The sequence below is a fragment of the Hyaena hyaena genome, unplaced genomic scaffold (assembly GCF_003009895.1).
Source record: "Hyaena hyaena isolate Hyena2069 unplaced genomic scaffold, ASM300989v1 scaffold_417, whole genome shotgun sequence".
Classification (NCBI taxonomy): Eukaryota; Metazoa; Chordata; class Mammalia; order Carnivora; family Hyaenidae; genus Hyaena; species Hyaena hyaena.
In genome coordinates this window covers 1,432,403-1,453,061 of record NW_024081050.1, presented here as the reverse complement: position 1 = coordinate 1,453,061, position 20,659 = coordinate 1,432,403, and positions in this window count along the sequence as shown.

Here is a 20,659-nt window from a genome sequence, read left to right as displayed (position 1 = left end):
GTGATTTATAGTTTAGGCTGTGAGTTTGGGAAGAATCACAAATACAGAAATATAGAAAATTTTACACATGGAAAATGAGGTTGTTGATTCATAGTAGAAGTTGGATAAGGGGGAAAATACATAATTAAAGTTCACAACTTGACTCAACAAAGAACAAAATTTGCCTAGACATAATAATGTGGATATCTGATATTGATTTAACCAAAAATTGTGATAGAACTATGATCTGGAATAATGGGAGAGGGAAGGCAGATGGTGAGAGGATAGATGGTCATCTTTTGAAATAGGAAGATAAAAGGAAATGTCTAAAATTGACAGAAGCCCATGTCATTTAGAAATACTGAAGAAAGAGTTGAGAGACCAGGAAGGGGGAGTTGCCTTTACAGAGGGGGGCAGGATTCTTTTTTTTTTTTTTTTTGGTTTGTTGTCAAGTTAACCAATATACAGTATAGTCTTGGCTTCAGGAGTAGATTCCCGTGATATATTACCTACATAAAAAACACCCAGTGTTCATCCCAACAAGTGCCCTCCTCAATGTCCATCACCCATTCCCCCCTCAAAACCCCAATTTGTTCTCTGTATTTAAGAGTCTATTATGGTTTTCCTCCTCTCTGTTTGTAACTTATTTTTCCTTCTCGTCCTCTATGGTCTTCTGTTAAGTTTCTCAAAGTCCACATATGAATGAAATCATATAATATCTGTCTTTCTCTGACTGACTTATTTCACTTAACATAATACCCACCAGTTTCATTTATGTTATTGCAAACAGCAAGATTTTATTATTTTTCATCGCCAAGTAGTATTCCATTGTATGTATGTACCTCATCTTCCTTACCCATTGATCCACTGATGGACATTTGGGCTCTTTCCATAATTTGGCTGTTGTTGATATTGCTGCCATAAATATTGGGGTACATGTGTCCCTATGAATCAGCACTCCTGTATCCTTTGGATAAATTCCTAATAGTGTACATTCATAGGGTATTCTATCTTTAATTTTTTGAGGAACGTCCACACTATTTCCAGACTGGCTGCACCAGTTTGCATTCCCACCAATAGTGCAAGAGGGTTCCCTTTCTCTTCATCTGATGGAGTTTTAAACTTACTTGTTCAGTTCTCTTTAAACGTATGTATGTTGTTCTTTGGTCAAAGTGAAATTTTGTTACATTGGGAAAGAAATTTTTTGGAGGATGAACACCAAAAATCGAAAACAGAGAAAACCCTTCTTTTCACCCCGCATCTGGGGGTGTCGTTACTGAGCAGACGGTTTGAGCCAGACCTGCAGGATTGATTGGCCATGCAAGAAAGGCAGAGCTCCACAATGGGGTCATCAGGACCAGGGAAAGGTTGAGCCCCTTGAATCTGCTGGGAGGTAATTTTAAGAATGAGAGTTTCTCCAAAGATTGCCCTCTAAGACCTCTCCTTTGAAAAATGGTCCCAATTCTGTGACTCAATACCAGCTGCCCTTTGGGTACTAGTCAGATTCAGAGCATTTTAAGAATGGATGACACTGGTAGAATTTTATCGGCTTGCAAATCATCTTTTATTAATCCTGTGTCCTAAGGACTGTGTGACATAAGCTAACGAATGGAAGCCAGACAGAAACTTTGCTGGAGAGGTGCTTACCTAGACATCTTCTAATGAATTTTATATATTCTAAATACCAAAGCAGGAGCCTGTTCTCTGCTATGTCTCTCAGACTGAGTTACCATTAAGAAATATAATGGATATATGGATATAGAACGGGGATCATTCCCCTAGGTGGAATGAATGAATAGGTAAAATGAATGAATTGCAAACTCTTGAAATTATAAGGAATTTTTTTGTTTCTGCGTGAGGTAAATAGGCTGCCTATTCCAATTGATCTTAGAAAGTCGAAGTTTTCTGTTCCATAAAATAGATGTATTGAGTACATTCTGAAGAAAGTTCATTTTTGAACATTTCACTTTCTGTCTGTAACGTCTCACCCCAAAACCACATCAGGGAGTTAATTGCATTAATGGTCTTCAAATGTCATTTATCCATTTTACTCTGCTTTTTACCAATCTTGAGGAAGAGCCCTGTGAAAAGGAAATGGGAAGGCACAGCCCATCTTGACTAAGTCAGCTGGAATCACTAACAGTCAATTAGGACTCAGATAAAACAAAATTCACTTTGTTTCTATGAAAATGAAGAGATTAGAAAAAGGGACTAACTCTGTCCTGAGGATAATTCTTCCTCACTCAAGGGTTGAGGGCTTTTCTAATGAGGAACAAACACTACGCCCATTTTATATCACTCAGGAACCCAGCATTTCCACCTGCTTCTAGGAAGATCACACTGAGTGAAAATAACACAAATGAATGCAAGAAGCTACCTCAAAATGGACCTGCTTGAAGCTTCACATGGGAAAATGAACACACACAAGCTTGTGCAAAAATGTGGGAGAAGAATGGCATTGCTGTGGTTCTGAATGTTTCCCTCAATCAAGTTTGACCAGAGTTTAAAAGAAACATGTCTAAGATAAAGCCAATAAAATTAATCTCTCTTGGTAAAAAAAAAAAAAAAATCGTGTTAATTTCCTTTGTTATAATTTAATGCTTTCCTGTAACTTCTCCTTTTTTCTTTAGTAGGCAATGTGAAAACAAAGTGTATAGCAGATCTGAAAATTGTTTTTTCGTGGGGCATAAAAACACTTCATTGTTTATATAAATGTAGTCGTTCTGGAGATTACCATTTCATGGTACGCTGCACACCAAGGAAAGCAACCTGTGTTTTTCTCAAAAATGTATGGGTGGGAGGAGGGGAGGCCCAGAAGGGAGGTGTGGGGAGCCCCCAGCCCCAGAATGTAATCAGATAAAGCTCGTGGCGTGGTATCAGTGTGTCAGCTTCGCCTAAGACCTAGCATCTTCAATGGGCCAGCCCTCTCCTCATTTGTCACCCCAGCGCACCTTTTGTGGACATAATTTCCCACTGGTATTACCCAGAGCTTGGAGTCGATAGCCAACTAGCCTCTTTGCTTGTACCATTATTTCCAGCAAGCGTGCTACATCTGCAATAAATCCTGGAGGATTTGTGTGTGGACTGAGAAGTATGAGTGACAGAATGAGGTGATAAGGCCTGGATTTGGCTGAAACAAAAGCCTTTCCATTCTGGCCTGATGTGACAGAGCCGCAGCCTCTAATGGTTCGATGTGATCAGGTTTCTGCCAGCTGTCTCACCGAGTCAGAGCAAGTGAGAAAGGAAGCCCATGAGCGTGTTTCTCTCCCTCTATTAAGCTGGCCTGAGAGGTCCAGTGATGCAAATCTCTCTTTCCTTAGCCGTTTTATATCCTGGTGCTTGGCGGCAAACACTGGATATTCAAGAAGATGTGTCAGCTGTGTCCGGCCACTGTTGGAAGTGACAGACCCAGATGAAGAGGCAGACTGCAGCTTCATGTGGCGGTCACAGAGCGTTTTCAGGTGTGGGAGCAAGAAAGGCAGTTTAATCAAACTTTCTCCGCCTACTTGCAGAGGGGCTATGCCAAGCTCTTCAAAGCAGAGTCACATTTAAGCAAGATCAAATCATGGCTGCCATTTTATATAAATTTTTCTCTTCTTGGGCTTTATTATTATATTTTTATGCAGAAAAGCTTAACTTAGAAGTGATGTCTGTTTACCAGCAATGGTGCATTATATATGTGTGCATTTCAATATGTAAATTGAAGGGAGGGAGTGTGGCTTCGGAAAAGCATATTGTATGAGAATCTGTACAGTTGCTGAGATCTTTTCATGAGGTCCTTGGGATTTCAAGGCCCCTGGCTAGATCTGTGTATCAGTCTGAATAGTTTGAGTTATGTCTTGATAACAAATGCCTCTAAAATTTCAGCAGCATACAAAGAATGAGTTGTTGTCTATGCTATGGGTCTGCTATGGACTGAATGTCCATGTCCCCCCAAACCCAAATGTTGTAGCCCAAATTCCCAGTGTGATGATATTTGCAAATGGGCCTTGGGGAGGTAATTAAGTTGAATTAAGGTCATGGGGGTTGAACCATCATGATGGAATTGGTGACCTTACAAGGGAATGAAGAGACCAGAGCTCACTCGTGCTTTCCTCTCGCTCTCGCTCTCGCTCTCGCTGTGTGTGTGTGTGTGTGTGTGTGTGTGTGTGTGTGTGTGTGATGTGAGGATTTAATCAGAAGACAGCCATCTGGAAACAAGGAAGAAAGCTCTTACCAGACACTAAATATGCCAACATCTTGATCCTGGACTTTCTGGCCTTGAGAACTATAAGGAATAAGTGTTTGTTGTTTAAGACACAAGGTCTATGGTATGTGTTGTAGTAGCTTGAGCCAATGAATGCAGTGTCCACTGTAGTTGAGCTGTGCTCTGTGCAGGGTCCCCGGTCGATGGAGCCTCCTCTGTCTGGGACATTGCTTGTGTCAGAGCAGAAGGAAGAGGGACAATGACAAATCATGCAGTAACTCTTAAAAATCTCTGCTTACAAGAGACACGTGTCATATTGCTCACACTTTATCGACCAAAGCATGGCACAGAGCTAAGCTTGTCATCAGTGGTGTGGGGAATGAGAAGCATTCTATGTGAAGAAAACAGAACTGCTTGACGACACAGCAACACAATCTTTAGCAGCCCTCAGTTTCCCCATAGGTAGAGTAAGGGAATTGTAAGGCTGGTTCCATTCAACAACACCGTGAGGCAGCACTTCCAGCTACAGAAACCTGTTGGAGATGCTGTGGTGCAGAGAAAGCTCCAGAACCATCATAACATGGCTGATGAATGTGAAGTTCCAAGCTGGTTGCTTGAAAGATATATGTGTCACAGCCAAAAACACAGTTGTGGAAAAGGAAGAAAAACCCAAAGAGAAACTTTTTTCAAACATTACACTTCATTTAAATTAGAAATAATTTTTCCCCTCCACCCATGAGAAATACAAGTAATTTTTCATCCAATTTTGTGTGTGAGATATAACGATTATTACAAACATCTGAAAAGATGAATGTGCAGCTTAATGGCTTATTATAGAGAGAACATACATACAACTACCACCCAGTTCTAACAATAGAACATTGCCAGTGTTCTAGAAGCCCCAAAGTGTCCCTTCTCAAGAATGTCTCCCTTCACTTATTTTTTCCTCAAAGATAACCAGTAAAATCTCTTTCAGAGTTTCCTAAAAAAGACTCTAGGATAGGAAGTTAAAGGCAGAAGGTTTACCAGAGATGCTCTTGGGATACGCACCTGTAAGAAAACCAGGAAGACAAGATGAGCTGAGGGAAAAGCTGGTTCACAGCATGGTTGTCCCAGAGGCCATTGCCACTCCTGCAGGTGTCTCTGAGATGCGCCAGTCTTTCAGAGTTGTCCTAAATTGAGAGAAATGGGCTGGGCTTTCTTATTCCCACATGAGCTGGTCATTAGACATAAGCAAACCCCCAGGGAGGGAGGAGGTGTGACCTTGGGTGTAGGATCTCCTTTGTCCAAGGGTAATGTCCAGTGAGGGACCCTGCAGTGAGCCTTCAAAAGAGAATACTCTCAGCAGCTGAGGAAGGTGCAAGACTCCTGAAGAGGGCATCCCATAGAGCAAAACAGCATCTGCAACTCTAGCTCTTACGGTAACCACTTCCTTTATATACTTTCAATTTTAAGCATGCTGCATGTATTTTTTTAATATCTGGTTTGTTTGACTCAACATGACATTTTGAAGATTCAACATTGTTGTCTGTGACTGTAATTTATTCATTCCCTTGAGTACTGTATTCTATTTTATTATACTCCAATTGATTCATCCATTCTTCTGCAGAGGGTCATTTGGGCTGTGTCCCACCTTTGGCTGTGTATACATTATGCCACATGAATATCACCATATGAATGGCTCCAGGTGCATATTTTCATGTGTGTGTCTAGACTGGACACCCAAGAGCCACGTTGCTGGGATGTGGACTATATAGACTTTGAATTTGTGCAGAGAATGTCAAAGTCTACTTCCCCAACAACTGCATCTCCATTTCCATTGTTCCATATCCTCCTCAAAACTTAGTATTTTTATTTTTGTTGTTGTTGTTTGTTCTTAATGTAGCTATCTGGTGGGTAACCAGATAATGTCTCCTCATTATTTTATTTTCCATTGCCTTGATGACTAATCAATTTGAGCACCTTTTCCTCATTTTTAAAAATCTGTTTAGATTTTCTTCTTTTGTGAGGAGAGCCTGTTTTGTCGTATCTTCTTTCGAATTGTCTTTTTCTTAGTAAATTAAATAAGATCTTTATATATAGCAGATGTATAAAATACTACAAATCAGACAAATACTGTAAATACTTTGTGATACTCTGTGGTTTCCTTTCTTAACGGTGTCTCAGAACTTCTTAATTTCAAAATAACCAAAACTTATCAATTTTTTCCTTTTGGTTAGTCCTTTTTTTGTGTTTCTTATCAAATACATTTATCTTAAGCTTGTGTAAGTCATTTTAGATGCAGATGCCTTGTGAAATGCACTATCTCATTTAGTTCTGATATAAAGTATTTTGTATCATTCTTTCCTTAAAAAAAATTTTTTTTAGTATCTGGGAAGAGAAATTTTGTTTTGTTTTGTTTTGTTTTTTGTTGTTGTTTTTATAAAGAGAAAAATTTGCCTTCATTTTAACTTCAAGTTCTTTTAGCTTTGGCCATTGAATCTATAAGGACACGATGCTAGTTATTTAAACAGAAAAAAACCAAATCAATCAGCTTGCAAAAAAAATACAGATGCCACTCCAATTCAGCTAAGTTTTTAAAGCTGAAATCTCTTTTTAAAAGGCATGATCATTGGAATAGTTAAAAAGAAAAAAATTAACCCTTAGCAGGAGGCTGTAAGAAAATCTGTCAGATGTAGTCTGGAAAAATGAACAGACCCAAGAGGGTTTAGATGAGTTCATGGGCTGATGGTTTTATAATGGGATTATGTAAGGAAGTTGAGAGTTTTAGGGTCTATCCGTAACCTTTTAAGAGCTATGTCATTCAGGGCAGTGACTCCCAGCGGTGCTGTAGGGCCATCTCATTGGACATTAGTAAGACCATTGACCCTAACATATTCCAAAGTGCTAATTCCTCTTTCCCCTATGCATTTCTCAGGGCCAAGAATGTAGGCATCAGTATAAGATGGAGAGGCTGAAGCTGTGCCTTCAAGTTGGAATTGGACCTGCGCATCTGGTGGGTTTTACCAGCTGAAGGAGTGATTTCACCATCACTGTTGTTCTAGTTTACAAGGAGAGGTGAGCTAACCTTTATGGGGGGTCTTTCCCTCCATAGTATCCTTCCCACAAAAAATAAATTCCTGCTATTCCCCTCCACCTCTTTGCCATTCTCTGGCCTAACAGGTTGGGTGCTCATCTTTCTTAAAAATACATCTCAATTTTCTGTAGACTTTGGTTACACTTCCCTGTGCTGTGCCCCCCAAGGTTGAAAGTCACAACATCAACCAACTTTGCTCTTCCCTTTGTAATTATCACATACTAGTCAGCATGGGAATGCTCTTGCTCTTATGTTTGGGAAACTCAACCTGTCCTTAAACTACAAGTATTGCCATTGGTGATTTCTCATTTATGTGTCCTTGTCCTGGGAAGGGGTTCCATCTGCAAAGATAAATGTCCATTTCAGTTTCAAGAAAGGAGGTGAGAAAACCATGGTTTACAACTAATCAACCTGTACAGGAAGTTCTTTATAAAGTAATTATGAGCTTTAACTGCCCAAGTCTGTGCAAGTTTTGGTAAGATTAACCTGCTTGGCTTCCATCACAACTAAAAGTCAACATTTTCTTAGCAGCCTTTTCAGGGGCTCAGTAAATATTCTTTTCACTGCCTACATTCTGAACCACATCAAGAAAGGAAAGAAATAGAGAACTAAGGTACATATAATAAAAATTCTGTTATAGCATGCCTTGTGATCATGCAGGATTAGAGATTGGGGTCTGTCAGGCCATCTTTCTTGAAGAGAAGGGAGAGGGGGAATGTGGAAGGGAGGTCAAAGCCAAGTAAGGTAACTTCAGGTAACCCCATCCTGAAACATGGGGAGGTAAGGGGTGGGTCTCCATATCTCCAGGATTCTCCTGATCTAATATACTTGAATCATTATGAAAAAGCTGGTATCAAATAGCAGGGAAAGCCCAGGGGTGCTGCCACTATCCATTCCCAGCCAGCTGCAAAATTCTGAGTCGATCATTTCTCAATGGGGTGGTGCCAGGATAGATTCTGGTCACAAATTGGGGCATGAGAGTTGTTGGCCAGCTAGCTACTCAAGCTCACCAATTAATCCATCAGTGTCCTAATTAGCTCACTGTATATCTTATGACTGAATCATTTAGTCCCACTTACTATGGGTTTTACCTTCTGTCCTTTATTACAGATGAAGGCTAAGTTAAAGAAAATGGTTTAGTTTGAGATAAATAAGCCTGCTGACTGAACCCCAGAAGTAGACAAATTTATGCATCTTATATAAGGTGGATAGTAATATTTATATTTATCCACAGATATAAACAACATAAGCAATGCTTCCCACATTAGAGCACCTGAGTAAGACTATAGCATAGAAAGGCAAGGACTTCCTGTGAGCAGCCCTCTCTGAAGAGGAAAAATGGAAGAGCTAAGAAAATAATATGCAGTTTATTCTTTCCAGATTTTCCAGTTAGACACAACTACTAAAACCCATGGATTTTCTTTAGACCAGATATATGCTAAATACCCTCTAGGTATTTTCAAGATACACAATCTCAAATCCTTTGTCCCTGTACACTTAAAAGTCATGGAAAGAACAATGTTTGTAAGGATCTGAATAATGGAGGGACTATACATTTCTCCAGGTCACTGGTTCTTTAAAAATTTGTGTTCATTTGGTCAAAAACTTTTTAGTAAAGATCTTTTCTCTCTGTCTCCTTTTTTTTTTTGAAAGTGAAGTATGTAAACAGATGCAAGTGGAGACTCTAGTTAAAGAGTTAGTGAGGGACACAGATCCTTTTTCACTTACCCATCATTCCTGTGAGTTTCAGAGAGGGCTCCAGGGGTCATTGAGATTCTCCCAAGGTTCTACAGGAATTCATTACTCCAGAGAATCAGAAACATCTCCCTGGATTAATTGAGGACTACAAAAAGCTAGATTTTAAACCCTGGTGGAGTTATTTTTACTAAATTATACTTGATTGTGATGCCTTCAGCATGCACTACAGGAGGATATGAAAACACAAACGGGCACACAAAACTAATTTTATTTATTGTAAGGATATTATTGAAGATATTATTTACTGTATTAAATAACATTCTCCTTATGAAGACCTAGGGGAGAAATTTTTCTTAGGTTGTTGTTTCTAGGAATAGTTGCTCTTTTTCTTAGTATCTGGCTTGTTTTAATCTATAGATTGTGAACCCTGAAAACACCTATTTACTTAATTCAGGCTGCTTTAAGAAAATACTGTAGACTGTTGTTGTAAACAACAGAAATTTACTTCTCACAATTCTGGAAGCTGGGATATCTAAGATCAAGGTGCCAACAAGTTTGGTGTCTGGTGAGGGAACATGTTCTGGTTGTGAAGGACATCTATGAGAAGGCTGTCTCCTTGCTGTGTCTTCACAGGTGGAAATGGAAATAGAGCTGCCTGGGACATCTTTTAATTTTATAAGGGCACTAATCTCATTCATGGGGTCTCCACCCTCATGTCCTAATTACCTCCCAAAGGCCCTAACTGCAAATGGTATCACATTGGAGATTAGGATTCCAACATAGAGAGTTTGAAGGGACACATTCAGTCTATAGCAATAGCTGTTCATATTTCTGCTTTTGTATTGACTGCTAAAAAGGTCAGACCCAAACTAGTAACTTATCTGAAGCAAGTAGATGCATTTTGTTTATTAACACCAGTCTTGCCTTGTCTTTGTTTTTTAAAGTTTATTTATTTCTTTTGAGAAATACACAGACAATGTGAGTAGGGGAGGGTCATAGAAAGAGAGAGCGAGAGCGAGAGAGAAAGAGAGAGAGAGAGAATATCAAAGCAGGTTCCACAGTGTCAGTGCAGAGCCCTATGCGGGATTCAAACTTATGAAACTGTGAGATCGTGACCTGAGCCAAGATCAAGATTCGGACAGTTAAGCAACTGAGCCACCCAAGCACACCTCTTACTCTGTCTTTTGAACTATGTATTAATTAGGAGTCTTTTTGGTAACTGATGGAAAATCCAATTCAACCTATTTGGACCTGAAGATGAGACTGATCCCACCCAACACACATTTATGAATGAGAGGGATGGGTTTACAAAGGAAATTCAGGATAATCTTACGAGAAGGAGAGGAATCATGGAAGCAAGCAATAGCAGCATCTCACACCAAATCAGGTGAAAGAAAGGAAGATTCTCTCTTCCTTCCAAACTTTGGGAAATGTCTGTTTTTTCTCACTGGATGAGTTGAGGCTAAGTGCCTATTCTTGAACCAATTCAGAGGAAGCACTGCTGGCTTAAGAAACCCTTAGCCAAGGGGCAGTTGGGTGGCTCAGTCAGTTAAGTGCCTGAGTTCGTCTCAGGTCATGATCTCATGGTTCATGAGTTTGAGCCTTGTATTGGGCTCTCTGCTATCAGTGCAGAGCTCACTTAGGATCCTTTGTCTCCTTTTCTCTCTGCCCCTCCCATTCCCCAAATAAATAAGTATTAAACACACACACTCACAAACACACAAAGAATGGTTCTCTTGACTTAAGTATTCCTGCTCTGCCCCTCCCTGTGCCATTTTCTTCAGAACTATCTATTTCATATCTGTTTCTATGCAGTTTTGCCCTAAGCTCGAATGGGTCAATCAGATAACTAATCCCTGCTTAGCTAGTAATTTCCAGATAACATAATGCCTTAACCTCACTTACAAGTCCCTTAATGAGCCATAAATGCAGGGGTCCTCACTTAGTTTTTATTTAAGGACATAAAGTGGAAGTAAGAACAAGGTTAATAAAAACACACCTAATATTGAGTCCCCTCTTCTTGCTACTGGAGGTAATTCTGACATCTTTTTTAGCAGCCCGAATGAAAAGGGAAGGGGGTAGAGGCAAGAGCACAAGAGATGATGGGTTAGCTTCATTGAGGGGTAGATACATGGATTGATTGTATATCTTCAGGCAATCCTCATAAATCCTTCTTCTTTTATGAGCTTCTGATGGATTCTACAATTTCAGAGCCGAGGCAGTGCTTGGTGCAGAGTAGAGTTTGCTAGATGAATGAAGAACTCTATGCTGACATGTTCATGGTTTATGTAGAATTAATCTGGCTGCCCCCACCCATAAAAACCAATGTCTGTCCCCTTTCCAATTTACACAGGCCCCTGATGTTTCAAGCTGAAACAACCACAGCAACATTGCCAGAGCTCCCTCTGTCTCTGTCTTTCTTCTTTTATGAAGCGTGATGGGTTGCCCACTCTAAGGTTTGGAAGTTGAAATCCATGCTCCCAAATTCCACTTATGGGATATGGTGCTCCTGCACTGTTTCTTCTTCTTTCAATTTCATACCACTATTAGGATACTGCCTCCTAATCGTGGCTCAATCCTTGTATTGTTTCATTGGTTAGGTCAGGGTGTAAAAAGCAATTAGTCAGTTTATTGAAAATGTATGTTCCTGGGCTCTACTCACATGGAGGAGTCCTGGAATTGCCATTTCAATAAGCAAACCAGATTCAAATTTTAGTCATTGAAGTCAACTCCATTTTAGCTTTTAATACCCTACAGTAAAACCATAGTTTAACTTGGCCTTTCTCAACCATTGGCTCATTATTACTCTCCCAAGGAGCTTTTGGAGGTATTTTCTTTCTTACTCACCACCTACCTTCTCATCCCCCACCATGGGGATTGTAATACCCACATTGTAATACCACAAATATGCTATAAATATGTTTTGATACTGTGGCCTATGAGGGGATACAAACCATGGTAATATTTAAGTGTTTTTGCCACTCCCCAAAAGAGATAAGTTTTCACCTCCTTGGGGGAGATATTTGCCTTATTGGGACTACATGGTTTCAGTCAAAGGCTTTTGGAAGCCCACTGTGTCCGTGTCTGACTGCCCTCCCCTCACGGTGCCAGTGGGTACCCAAATTCATGCTTCTTAGTCACTTCTCTCCTACTCCACCTTTAGACCATCCTTTCTCAGTGTCTTCTGCTGATCAACAGCACTGTCCAGCCAGAAATGTTGGAATTATCTCAACTTCTGCCTATCACCTGATTCTGCTAATTTTACCTGCCACACACTTTATAAACATGAATCTTCTTCTATAACCCAATCTGAATTCAGAATGTCATTCAGAACCTGAATGGTTCCAACAGCCTGCTCACAACTTTATCATCTTCAAGTCCAAAGATTTAACTAAAGATTTATACAAAGATCTGACTAAATTCAGGTCTGATCCCCTTCACTCCCTTGCTTTAGCCTTTCAGTGACTCCCCGATGCCCTTGAGATGAAGCACAGAGGCTTTAAAATGGTGGCAAGAGCCTCTAATGTTTGCTCGTCTATCCTGTCTCTCTGCCCTACCTCCTATGTTTCTGTCTTCACATCTTATGCTTCAGTTTACTGAACTGTAAATATCACTATTTTATGCTTCTTTGTCTTCCCTTATGTGGTTCTTTCTTTCTGCGATTCCTTTCTCATTCTTTGCTAACTTTATTACTCCATATCCTTTAAAACTCAGCCCAGTCTTTGCCTCCTTGAAAAGCCATTCCCAAGAGCCTAGACTATGCTACAGCAGCCTCCACACTATCCCAGGCCACTCTGCATTTCTTTCTGTGGCATTGCTTTGAAATCACATCCGTCTCTCATTAAATCCCAAACTTGTCGATGGCAGCAACCTTCTCTTTTTATTTTTCAATCTCCAGAAGCTAGAGGAGTGCTTGGCACATGACAAATGTTCAATAAAGTGTTTGTTGAAGTAAACCAAACTACCCTTCCCAAGGTTGGGGGTACTAATTAGTATTAAAATGGACCAAAAAAGCAGGTGCCCAGGAAGGAAATAGAAAGGCCTTGAGAAGCCACCAATTGGATAATTACTTCTAAATAATTCAGATTGAACCAGAGTTGTTCCTGAAAGATACCAAAACAACTGGTCAGTTCATCGAAAAAGTCAGCCAGTTGGCATCGGAGACCAAAACATTCAACCAGTCATTTCACTAGACTTGTGACTTTTCAGCAGGTGTCCATGCAGCCTGGGATGGAAGAAGTTACTAATCACTCTTTGTCTCTTTCTACTTTCTCCTCCTTCCTACCCTCCCACACCCCCCACAACCTACGCTGGTGTTTTAGTACCTGTGTGATTATATGAATATTTTATGACACTCATGTTTGAGAAAATTCCCTGAACCAGCTAGAAAAATTTCCTGAACTGTCCACACGGAATATCCTACATATGAAAAGGCGACTTTAACCAAGTTGCTCTAAAGCACTAGCCCCTTTCAGGTTTTGGACACGTGGCCTCTCGGGCTGAATGGACAGAAAGTCTGAATGTGTAAGAGGAGCTAAAAACAACAACTCAAACAAGACAGCCATTCTCACTCCCCTCAGACCACCGCTCCGAGAGGCTGGCTCTCCGACGGGTTCTACATGCTAAGTAACTCCCTATTCTTAGTTCACGTTGACTTGGTGGCCTGAGCCAGGTGAAAAGACAATTGACCCAAACAGCCAAATTGAGCTCAAAACTTCGCTAACTGAGGTGAATATTTTCTAATCCCAGTCTTCATTGTCCAGCACCAAGTGTCGCTTTCTAAAAATATGTCCTTCACATAAAAGGAAAATTGTTAAAAGAAGGTGGGGGGGGAGCAGAAAAGGAGTCCCTTAATGGACTGTTTTATAGTTTTGTTGCGTGCTTTCTTGCAGGCGACTTTCTGGCAAATACTGCATCTTTCGCCAGGAGAAGTTGGCTGAGTACAAAAGAGCTTTTGAAGCGGTGAGTGTAAATTCAGACTCCTTTTCTTTCTTCCTTCCTTCCTTTCTTCGCCCTCTCTCTTCTCCTGTGTCTGGAGACTGCTATGCAGAAATAATAAGCACGGTTGCTTGCAGGACACGTCTCATGAGTGACTCAAGCATCAAATGTAACATTAGGATGGAGACATGCTTTATTCTTTTCTGCAAAATTTTCCCTATCCATTCTTTATTTACATGTCGTGGTAAGGCTAAATGCACGGCCAGTCAGAACACACACACATACACACAATGCACAGCCAGTCAGAACACACACACATACACACGATGCACAGCCAGTCAGAACACACACACACACACACACACACACACACACACACACAGAGGAGGCCATTAAACAAATTAAAAGGGATGGGGATGACTAATACAGTACTCTTGGAATCCCCAATTTGATTAGTCTGAGTTTAATACACAAAAGCAGCGCCGGAGAAAGAGAGGAGGCGAACTGCTCTTTAATAACCTGCACAATTAAATTAGGGTGATGAATTTAACTATTCTGTGCTTCTTAAAGGAGTCTTATTATCTGATTGCTTGTCCAAGAAAGTCAGTTTTTCCTTAGGGTTTTCTGAGTGTGTCCCTGGATATCTCACAGTGGTAGTTCTGTGCTTTAAAAGATGTTTCTTTCTTCTTTGGGGACTGCTTTCTTGTTTCTGAAGCTTTGTCTCCAAAAATTATTCAGATAGTTTTAGTTCCTGGGGAGTTCTGACTTTTCTTGAGCCCTCTGGAAAACTGGAGGCAGAAAGGATAATATAGGGTAAGAAGATTGGCTTTCCCTTTGGCAGCTGTAGCTGGATGCTTAGGGATGACTTTTTGTTGGGGGTCCTAATATGCTTGCTTTATATTGTGGAGACCATCCTACTTCCTTCTTTATGGAGGCTCAATATACGTTAGGAATAGAGACACCTCACCAAATGTCAGGGGGCATATTGTGTCAGAAGCTGAGCTTGGTTTTCTAGAGGCCAGGCTGCTACATTTGTTTTGTTCTTGGGGGGCATCATGCCATTATAAAGCAGAGCGTGAATGTCCAGCCAACAGTTCTTCATAGAAATGTATCTTCCATTTGCCTTTCCTTCAAAGGTATAGTTTAGTCAGGTGCTAACCCAATTGAAGTTTACTTCAGACAATTTAGGGCACATTCCTGTAAATGGCTGAATGACAAACTAAAATGGAGCAAGTGGCAAGGGTCGTGAGGATTCTTGTACTGTTGGCTCCAAGCATAGCTGCTACTGAACATCAGGTGCTATTAGAAAACAGACCTATCTGTTTCCACCTGAAATGTAGGTGATGAATAATAATTACTCACAGTGACTTCATTTTCCAGAATGAATGAATGGTAGCAGTTTCTTACTGGGACCTGAGTCCTGAGAGATTTACATGTACTATTCCTACGTAGTTCCCAGGTTGGACTTTGTTTCAAGGGAGTACAAAATATGTGTCAAGAACACAGATTCTAGAGCCTGAAAGCCTGAAATCCTGGTTCTGCCACTACTGGTTTCAAGAACTTAGGTATGTTGTACATCTCTCTATGCCTTAGTTTCCTCATTGCAAAATGCAGATGATAATGATACCACAAAGAGTTGTTGTAAGAGTTAGATGACACATGCAAAGCCCTAGGAGAGGGCCAGATATGTGAATTGACACCTCACTAATTATTAACCAGTTACCATATGCCAGGCCCTCTGCTGAACCCTTATGTGCATTCTTATCTCATTTATACAAGAAACCTAAAATGAAGTTGGTAACTTCTCTATTTGAGAGAGGGAAATTGAGGTTTATTGAAACCGAATGACTTGCCCAAGGTCACGGGATAGAAAGTGGTGAATCCTAGAGTTACATCTATGAATGTGGGTGGTCTGACTCCAAAACACATGTGCCTAGCCACTTCTTATGCAAATGTATATTTGAAAATATTTACCTGGTTCCCAAAAGTGTATTATCCAATAGGAGAGAAAACAGTGAAAGCATTTGGAAATGCAGGTAGAATGCTCCCCTTTACTCCAATTCATCATCTCTTTTCATTTGCTTCCCGAATCTGTGAATATCTACCACAGGCACAGTAAGAGTGAGCATTTAGGAGTTCCCGCAGTGAACCCACAGGGTAGGACATGCTGAGAGAACACTGAGCATGAGACCAAAGTGGAGAAGGAGCCACAGCAGTGATCAGGAGGCAGAAGAAATGAGGAACAAGTTCTGCCAACCTCTGTTGCCTTCTATTTTTTTTTAAGTTTATTTATTTATTTTTGAGAGAGACAGAGACAGCACAGTGGTGGGGGGGAGGGGAGGGCAGAGAGGGAGAGAAAGAGAGAATCCCAAGCAGGATCCGTGCTGTCAGTGCAGAGCCAGACACAGGGCTCAAACTCATGAAACTGTGAGATCATGACTTGAGCCAAAACCAAGAGTTGGACGCTCAATGAATCAGCCACCCAAGAGCCCCCTATTGCCTTCTTTTGGCACAGCAAAGAATCACAGGAACTGGGTTTTAAAGGCAGAAGGAACATTTGTTTAAAGGATGCTATTGATGGGAGAAAAAGAACAAGGGATGGAAATCTAATGAAAATTACAGACTCTTGGGTCACTTTTCCCTAAAGAGCTAAGATCCAGGAGAGAGGTAAGATTCATCTTCTCATAGCTTGAGGTACTCAAACCTGCCTGAGAAAATGGTAATGTCAGGGCTCAGAAGGTTCTCAGGCATAGGCTTTCAGTCTCCTGAGCGATGACCAGAAATCACCATGTGGTTAAGTCCAGAGTGGGAAGCAGATATTCTTTAACACAGGGAGGTGTCTGTGGAGTGTATTTAGAGAAGCATTATCCTACACCAATTCCCCAGAGAGGGAATGAGGGGGTCTGGATTTCAGCTTTCATGGATTCCCCATGTGAAATCAGACTCACCACTTAGCTGCTCCGCACCTCTGTCTCCTACTTTATTAAATGAGGGTGTTAAACTATGTAATCGCTGATCAATTATATTTCATGATTTTTATATACTGGGTATATAGGTGCCAATAAAAATGCAAAAGTACACATGTATGGATTTAATAAAATGCTCTAACAGCCATAGAACCTTGAGAATATCACTAAAATCTTTGGTAACCTTAGGTTCAGTCTGTAATTTGAGGAACCTGGATTGGATGATCTCTAACAGCCATTGCGCTGCTAATTTTCCCAAAGGACTATTTTGTTCCTGGAGAGAAGAGGACACACACTTCAAAGCCTTGTTTGGAGGAAGATCTGTCCCTGGACATCAATTATTGGGCAATACAAACAAACACACCCATAGAAATTATGTGGTAGGAACTTTAATTATTAACATAGGCTGTGAGTTCAAGAGATACATTTGATGAAACTCAGATTCTAGGCACAAAGGAGGCTGATGTTAGCTTTAGAATTGGGCTATTACACCATGTTCTTTTTTTGAATAAAATTCCAGGAAGAAAAGAAAACACTAAAGCTGTTGGAAAGATTTTGTAAGGCTATCCTTGAAACAGGCCAATAAAATCTGGGTATGGTTTATTAGGAAATAAAATGGTGTTGGCAGAGGACTTTGTGGATTTGCTGCATGACACTGAAGTGTAATATCTCCCTCCCACCTTAGAACTGGCCTGGGGACTGTGAACTTTTAGGCAAGCCCTCTGCTCCTCTGAGCTTCCTTTTCCTTATCCATAAATAAAAGGGGAATATTATCTATCACATATAACATGAAGAATGAATAGGACATGTGGGCAGGTGGAAAAGTAAGCAGACAAGAGAGAAGTGAGAATTCTGTGAAATATGATTCTTTTCACCATCACTGTCCTTACAACCATGGCTGCTCATTTCTTGCTCATTCTGTCAACTTCCTCACACCATCTTGGCCCTTAATTACTTCATCATTTACTTGCTCACTAGACTTCTTTAACTTCATTACTTCAACCCATTTAACTCCTCAAACTGCTCAACTTCCCTTTTTATTCATATTACTCTCTTCTGTTTTTCCTACAATCACACACCAGAATACCCTTGAGGGCAGGAGACCTATCTTATTCATGAATTTCAGTAGCCTCTCTCCTGCCCAAAATTTGGGAAATGAATGAATGATGCCCATTCTTAGAAATAGACCTGGACCTACCTGATCTTCACCTCTGGACTCTCCATTCTGCCCTGTCTTGTGCCCTACATGCTAATTCACTGTGGTGGCTCAAACCAGCCCTTTCCTGGTTCTGTGGCCCTGTAGTGTTCAACACAGAGACATTGGCCTTTTACATTTCCTCCCTGAGTATTTCCCACTACCATGACCTTTGTGTGTCCTTCTCACTTAGCTCCCTTTGTCATCCCTGGCCCATCAACCAACTCATCTGTAGTTAGGTACATTCTCTAGTCCTAAGATACCAACTACAGAGAAGAAGAAAGGAAGCCCTACCTTGTCTTACCAACCCTAGGCACTAATGGGCCCCAAGGATTAATCTTGACCTTGTGCTCTTCTCCCTTTTTGTTCTCTAGTCTGAAATCTTAGAGTGACCCCAGGGTTCAATATCACTGCCTCTCAAATAACTTCTGAATTTCCCTCCCTAGCACTCATTCTATTTCCCAACTCCTGAACTTTTTAAAAGTGTTCTTCTCCCAATGCCTAAGACTCAAAGTTTATCTGACTATTCCTTCATCTTTGGCTTCTTAGATCCTCTCAGAAGGGATTATAAAGTATGAGTTCATAACATCCCTCACTTCTGGCTCATCCTTTCCTTATACTTTTTAAATTTCTCATATATATCCATCTGTTCTTTTATTTGCTCATCCAGTCCTTCACTCAAAAATATGGTGAACAAGGCAGACAATGTCTCTATCCTCAAAGAACTCAGTCTCTAGGAAAGGAAGACGGGTGGGGGAAAATTAACAAACAAAGACTTAAGTGTATATATAATGTCAATTAGTGGTAAGTGATATGAAGAAAAACTGAACAGGGTAAGTGAATACATGGTATTGGAAGACTGCTATTTTAGTGGCCCCTCTGAGCAGGTAATATTTAAGCAGAAATCTCAATGAAGTGAGAGTGAGCAGGTCACTATAGTCATCTTTAAAATAGAAGAGCCACATAGAAGAACAATATAGAGATCTGTGTGGCATGGTTGTATAACATAGAGAGCAAATATAGCATGGTGGGGAGTATTGGGTAGAAAGATTAGAGTGCAACCTGATGTGCAGCCTCAAGAGAGTCATCTCACCTTTCTGGATTGAAAGAGTTAGACAGATGAGCTCTAAAACATGGTCAGGTGCTGAGATATTTTATCATCTCAATGAGATTGTCAGTTATCTGAAGGCAGGGAGCCAATTCATATTTGCATCCTCTATAGTTGACAAAGCAGTGGCATACACTGCATTCAACTGAGTACATTAAGTATAAATTGAGTGATAGAAAAGAGGTGAAGATGAGGACAGAAATAGCAGGGGATAGTTCATGTAGGACCTTGTTGAGGACAATGATAAGTCTTGGACTCTACTGAAATAGACAATCAGTGGGGGGTTTGAGCAAGACAGTAACATGATTTGATTTCCTTTTTAAAAATAACCACTCTGGGGTGCCTGGGTGGCTTAGTCGGTTAAGCGTCCGACTTTCACTTAGGTCATGATCTCGCGGTTCGTGGGTTCGAGCCCCGCGTCGGGCTCTGTGCTGACTGCCAGCTCAGAGCCTGAAGCCTGTTTCAGAGTCTGTGACTCCCTCTCTCTCTGACCCTCCCCTGCTCACGCTGTCTCTCTCTCTCTCTCTCTCCTAGAAATAAATAAAACATTTAAAAAAAAAAATAACCACTCTGGGGTGCCTGGGTGGCTCAGTCAGTTCAGTGTCCAACTCTTGATTTGGGCTCAGATCATGATCTCATGGTTTGTGAGTTTGAGCCCCATATTGGGCTCTGTGCTGTCAGCACAGAGCCTGCTTGGGGTTCTCCCTACCTCTCTTTCTGCCCCTCTTCTGCTCACACACACACTCTCTCTCTCTCAAAATAAGTAAATAAACATAAAAAAATAAAACAAAATGCTATTTCACTATGTAGAGAGCAGACAATGTATGCGTGGGGAGAGGAGAGGTGGAGGGTTGAGGAGGGAAGGGGGAGGCTGATGGGAGCTTGCACTAGAGCATGAGGGAAGCAAAGTGGTCAGATTTTGAATAAAGAGCCAACTTGTTGGTAAAGAGTGTGAAAAAGAAGCGTCAAGACTGACATTGAGCCACTGAATGAAGAAAAAGCAAGTTTTGGAGAAATAACCAAAATGTCGGTTTTTCATCTGACTACATGTATGTCTAGACATCCAAGTGAAAATGTGGAACATGTGGTTTGGAATCACCAGCATAGGTAAGACATTGAAAGTCATGAAATAAGGGCATAAGTGTAGATAGAGAAGAGAAGAGCTTTCAGAGTGCAAATCTGGGGCACTCCAAAACTGAAGGGTGAAGAAGATGAAGAATACCCAACAAAGGAGACTCACAGGTGTAGCCCTTGGGCTGGAAGAAAATCACAGTGTTTGCCACCCACACATGGATTACTGCACTAGAGTCTTGCATTTCAGCCTCTTGACTTTCCCACTCTTTCTGACATGCTGCGATTGGTTTCATCCCCATAAAAAACTAAAAATCATTTTTCTCTTCCCTTGTAGAGAATAAAAGCTTAAAGTATCCACATAGTAATCATTTCCTGGTTTTCCTCATTGTGTCTCCCTCACTCCCCAGTAAAGACATGTATACACATGTGAACATAGACA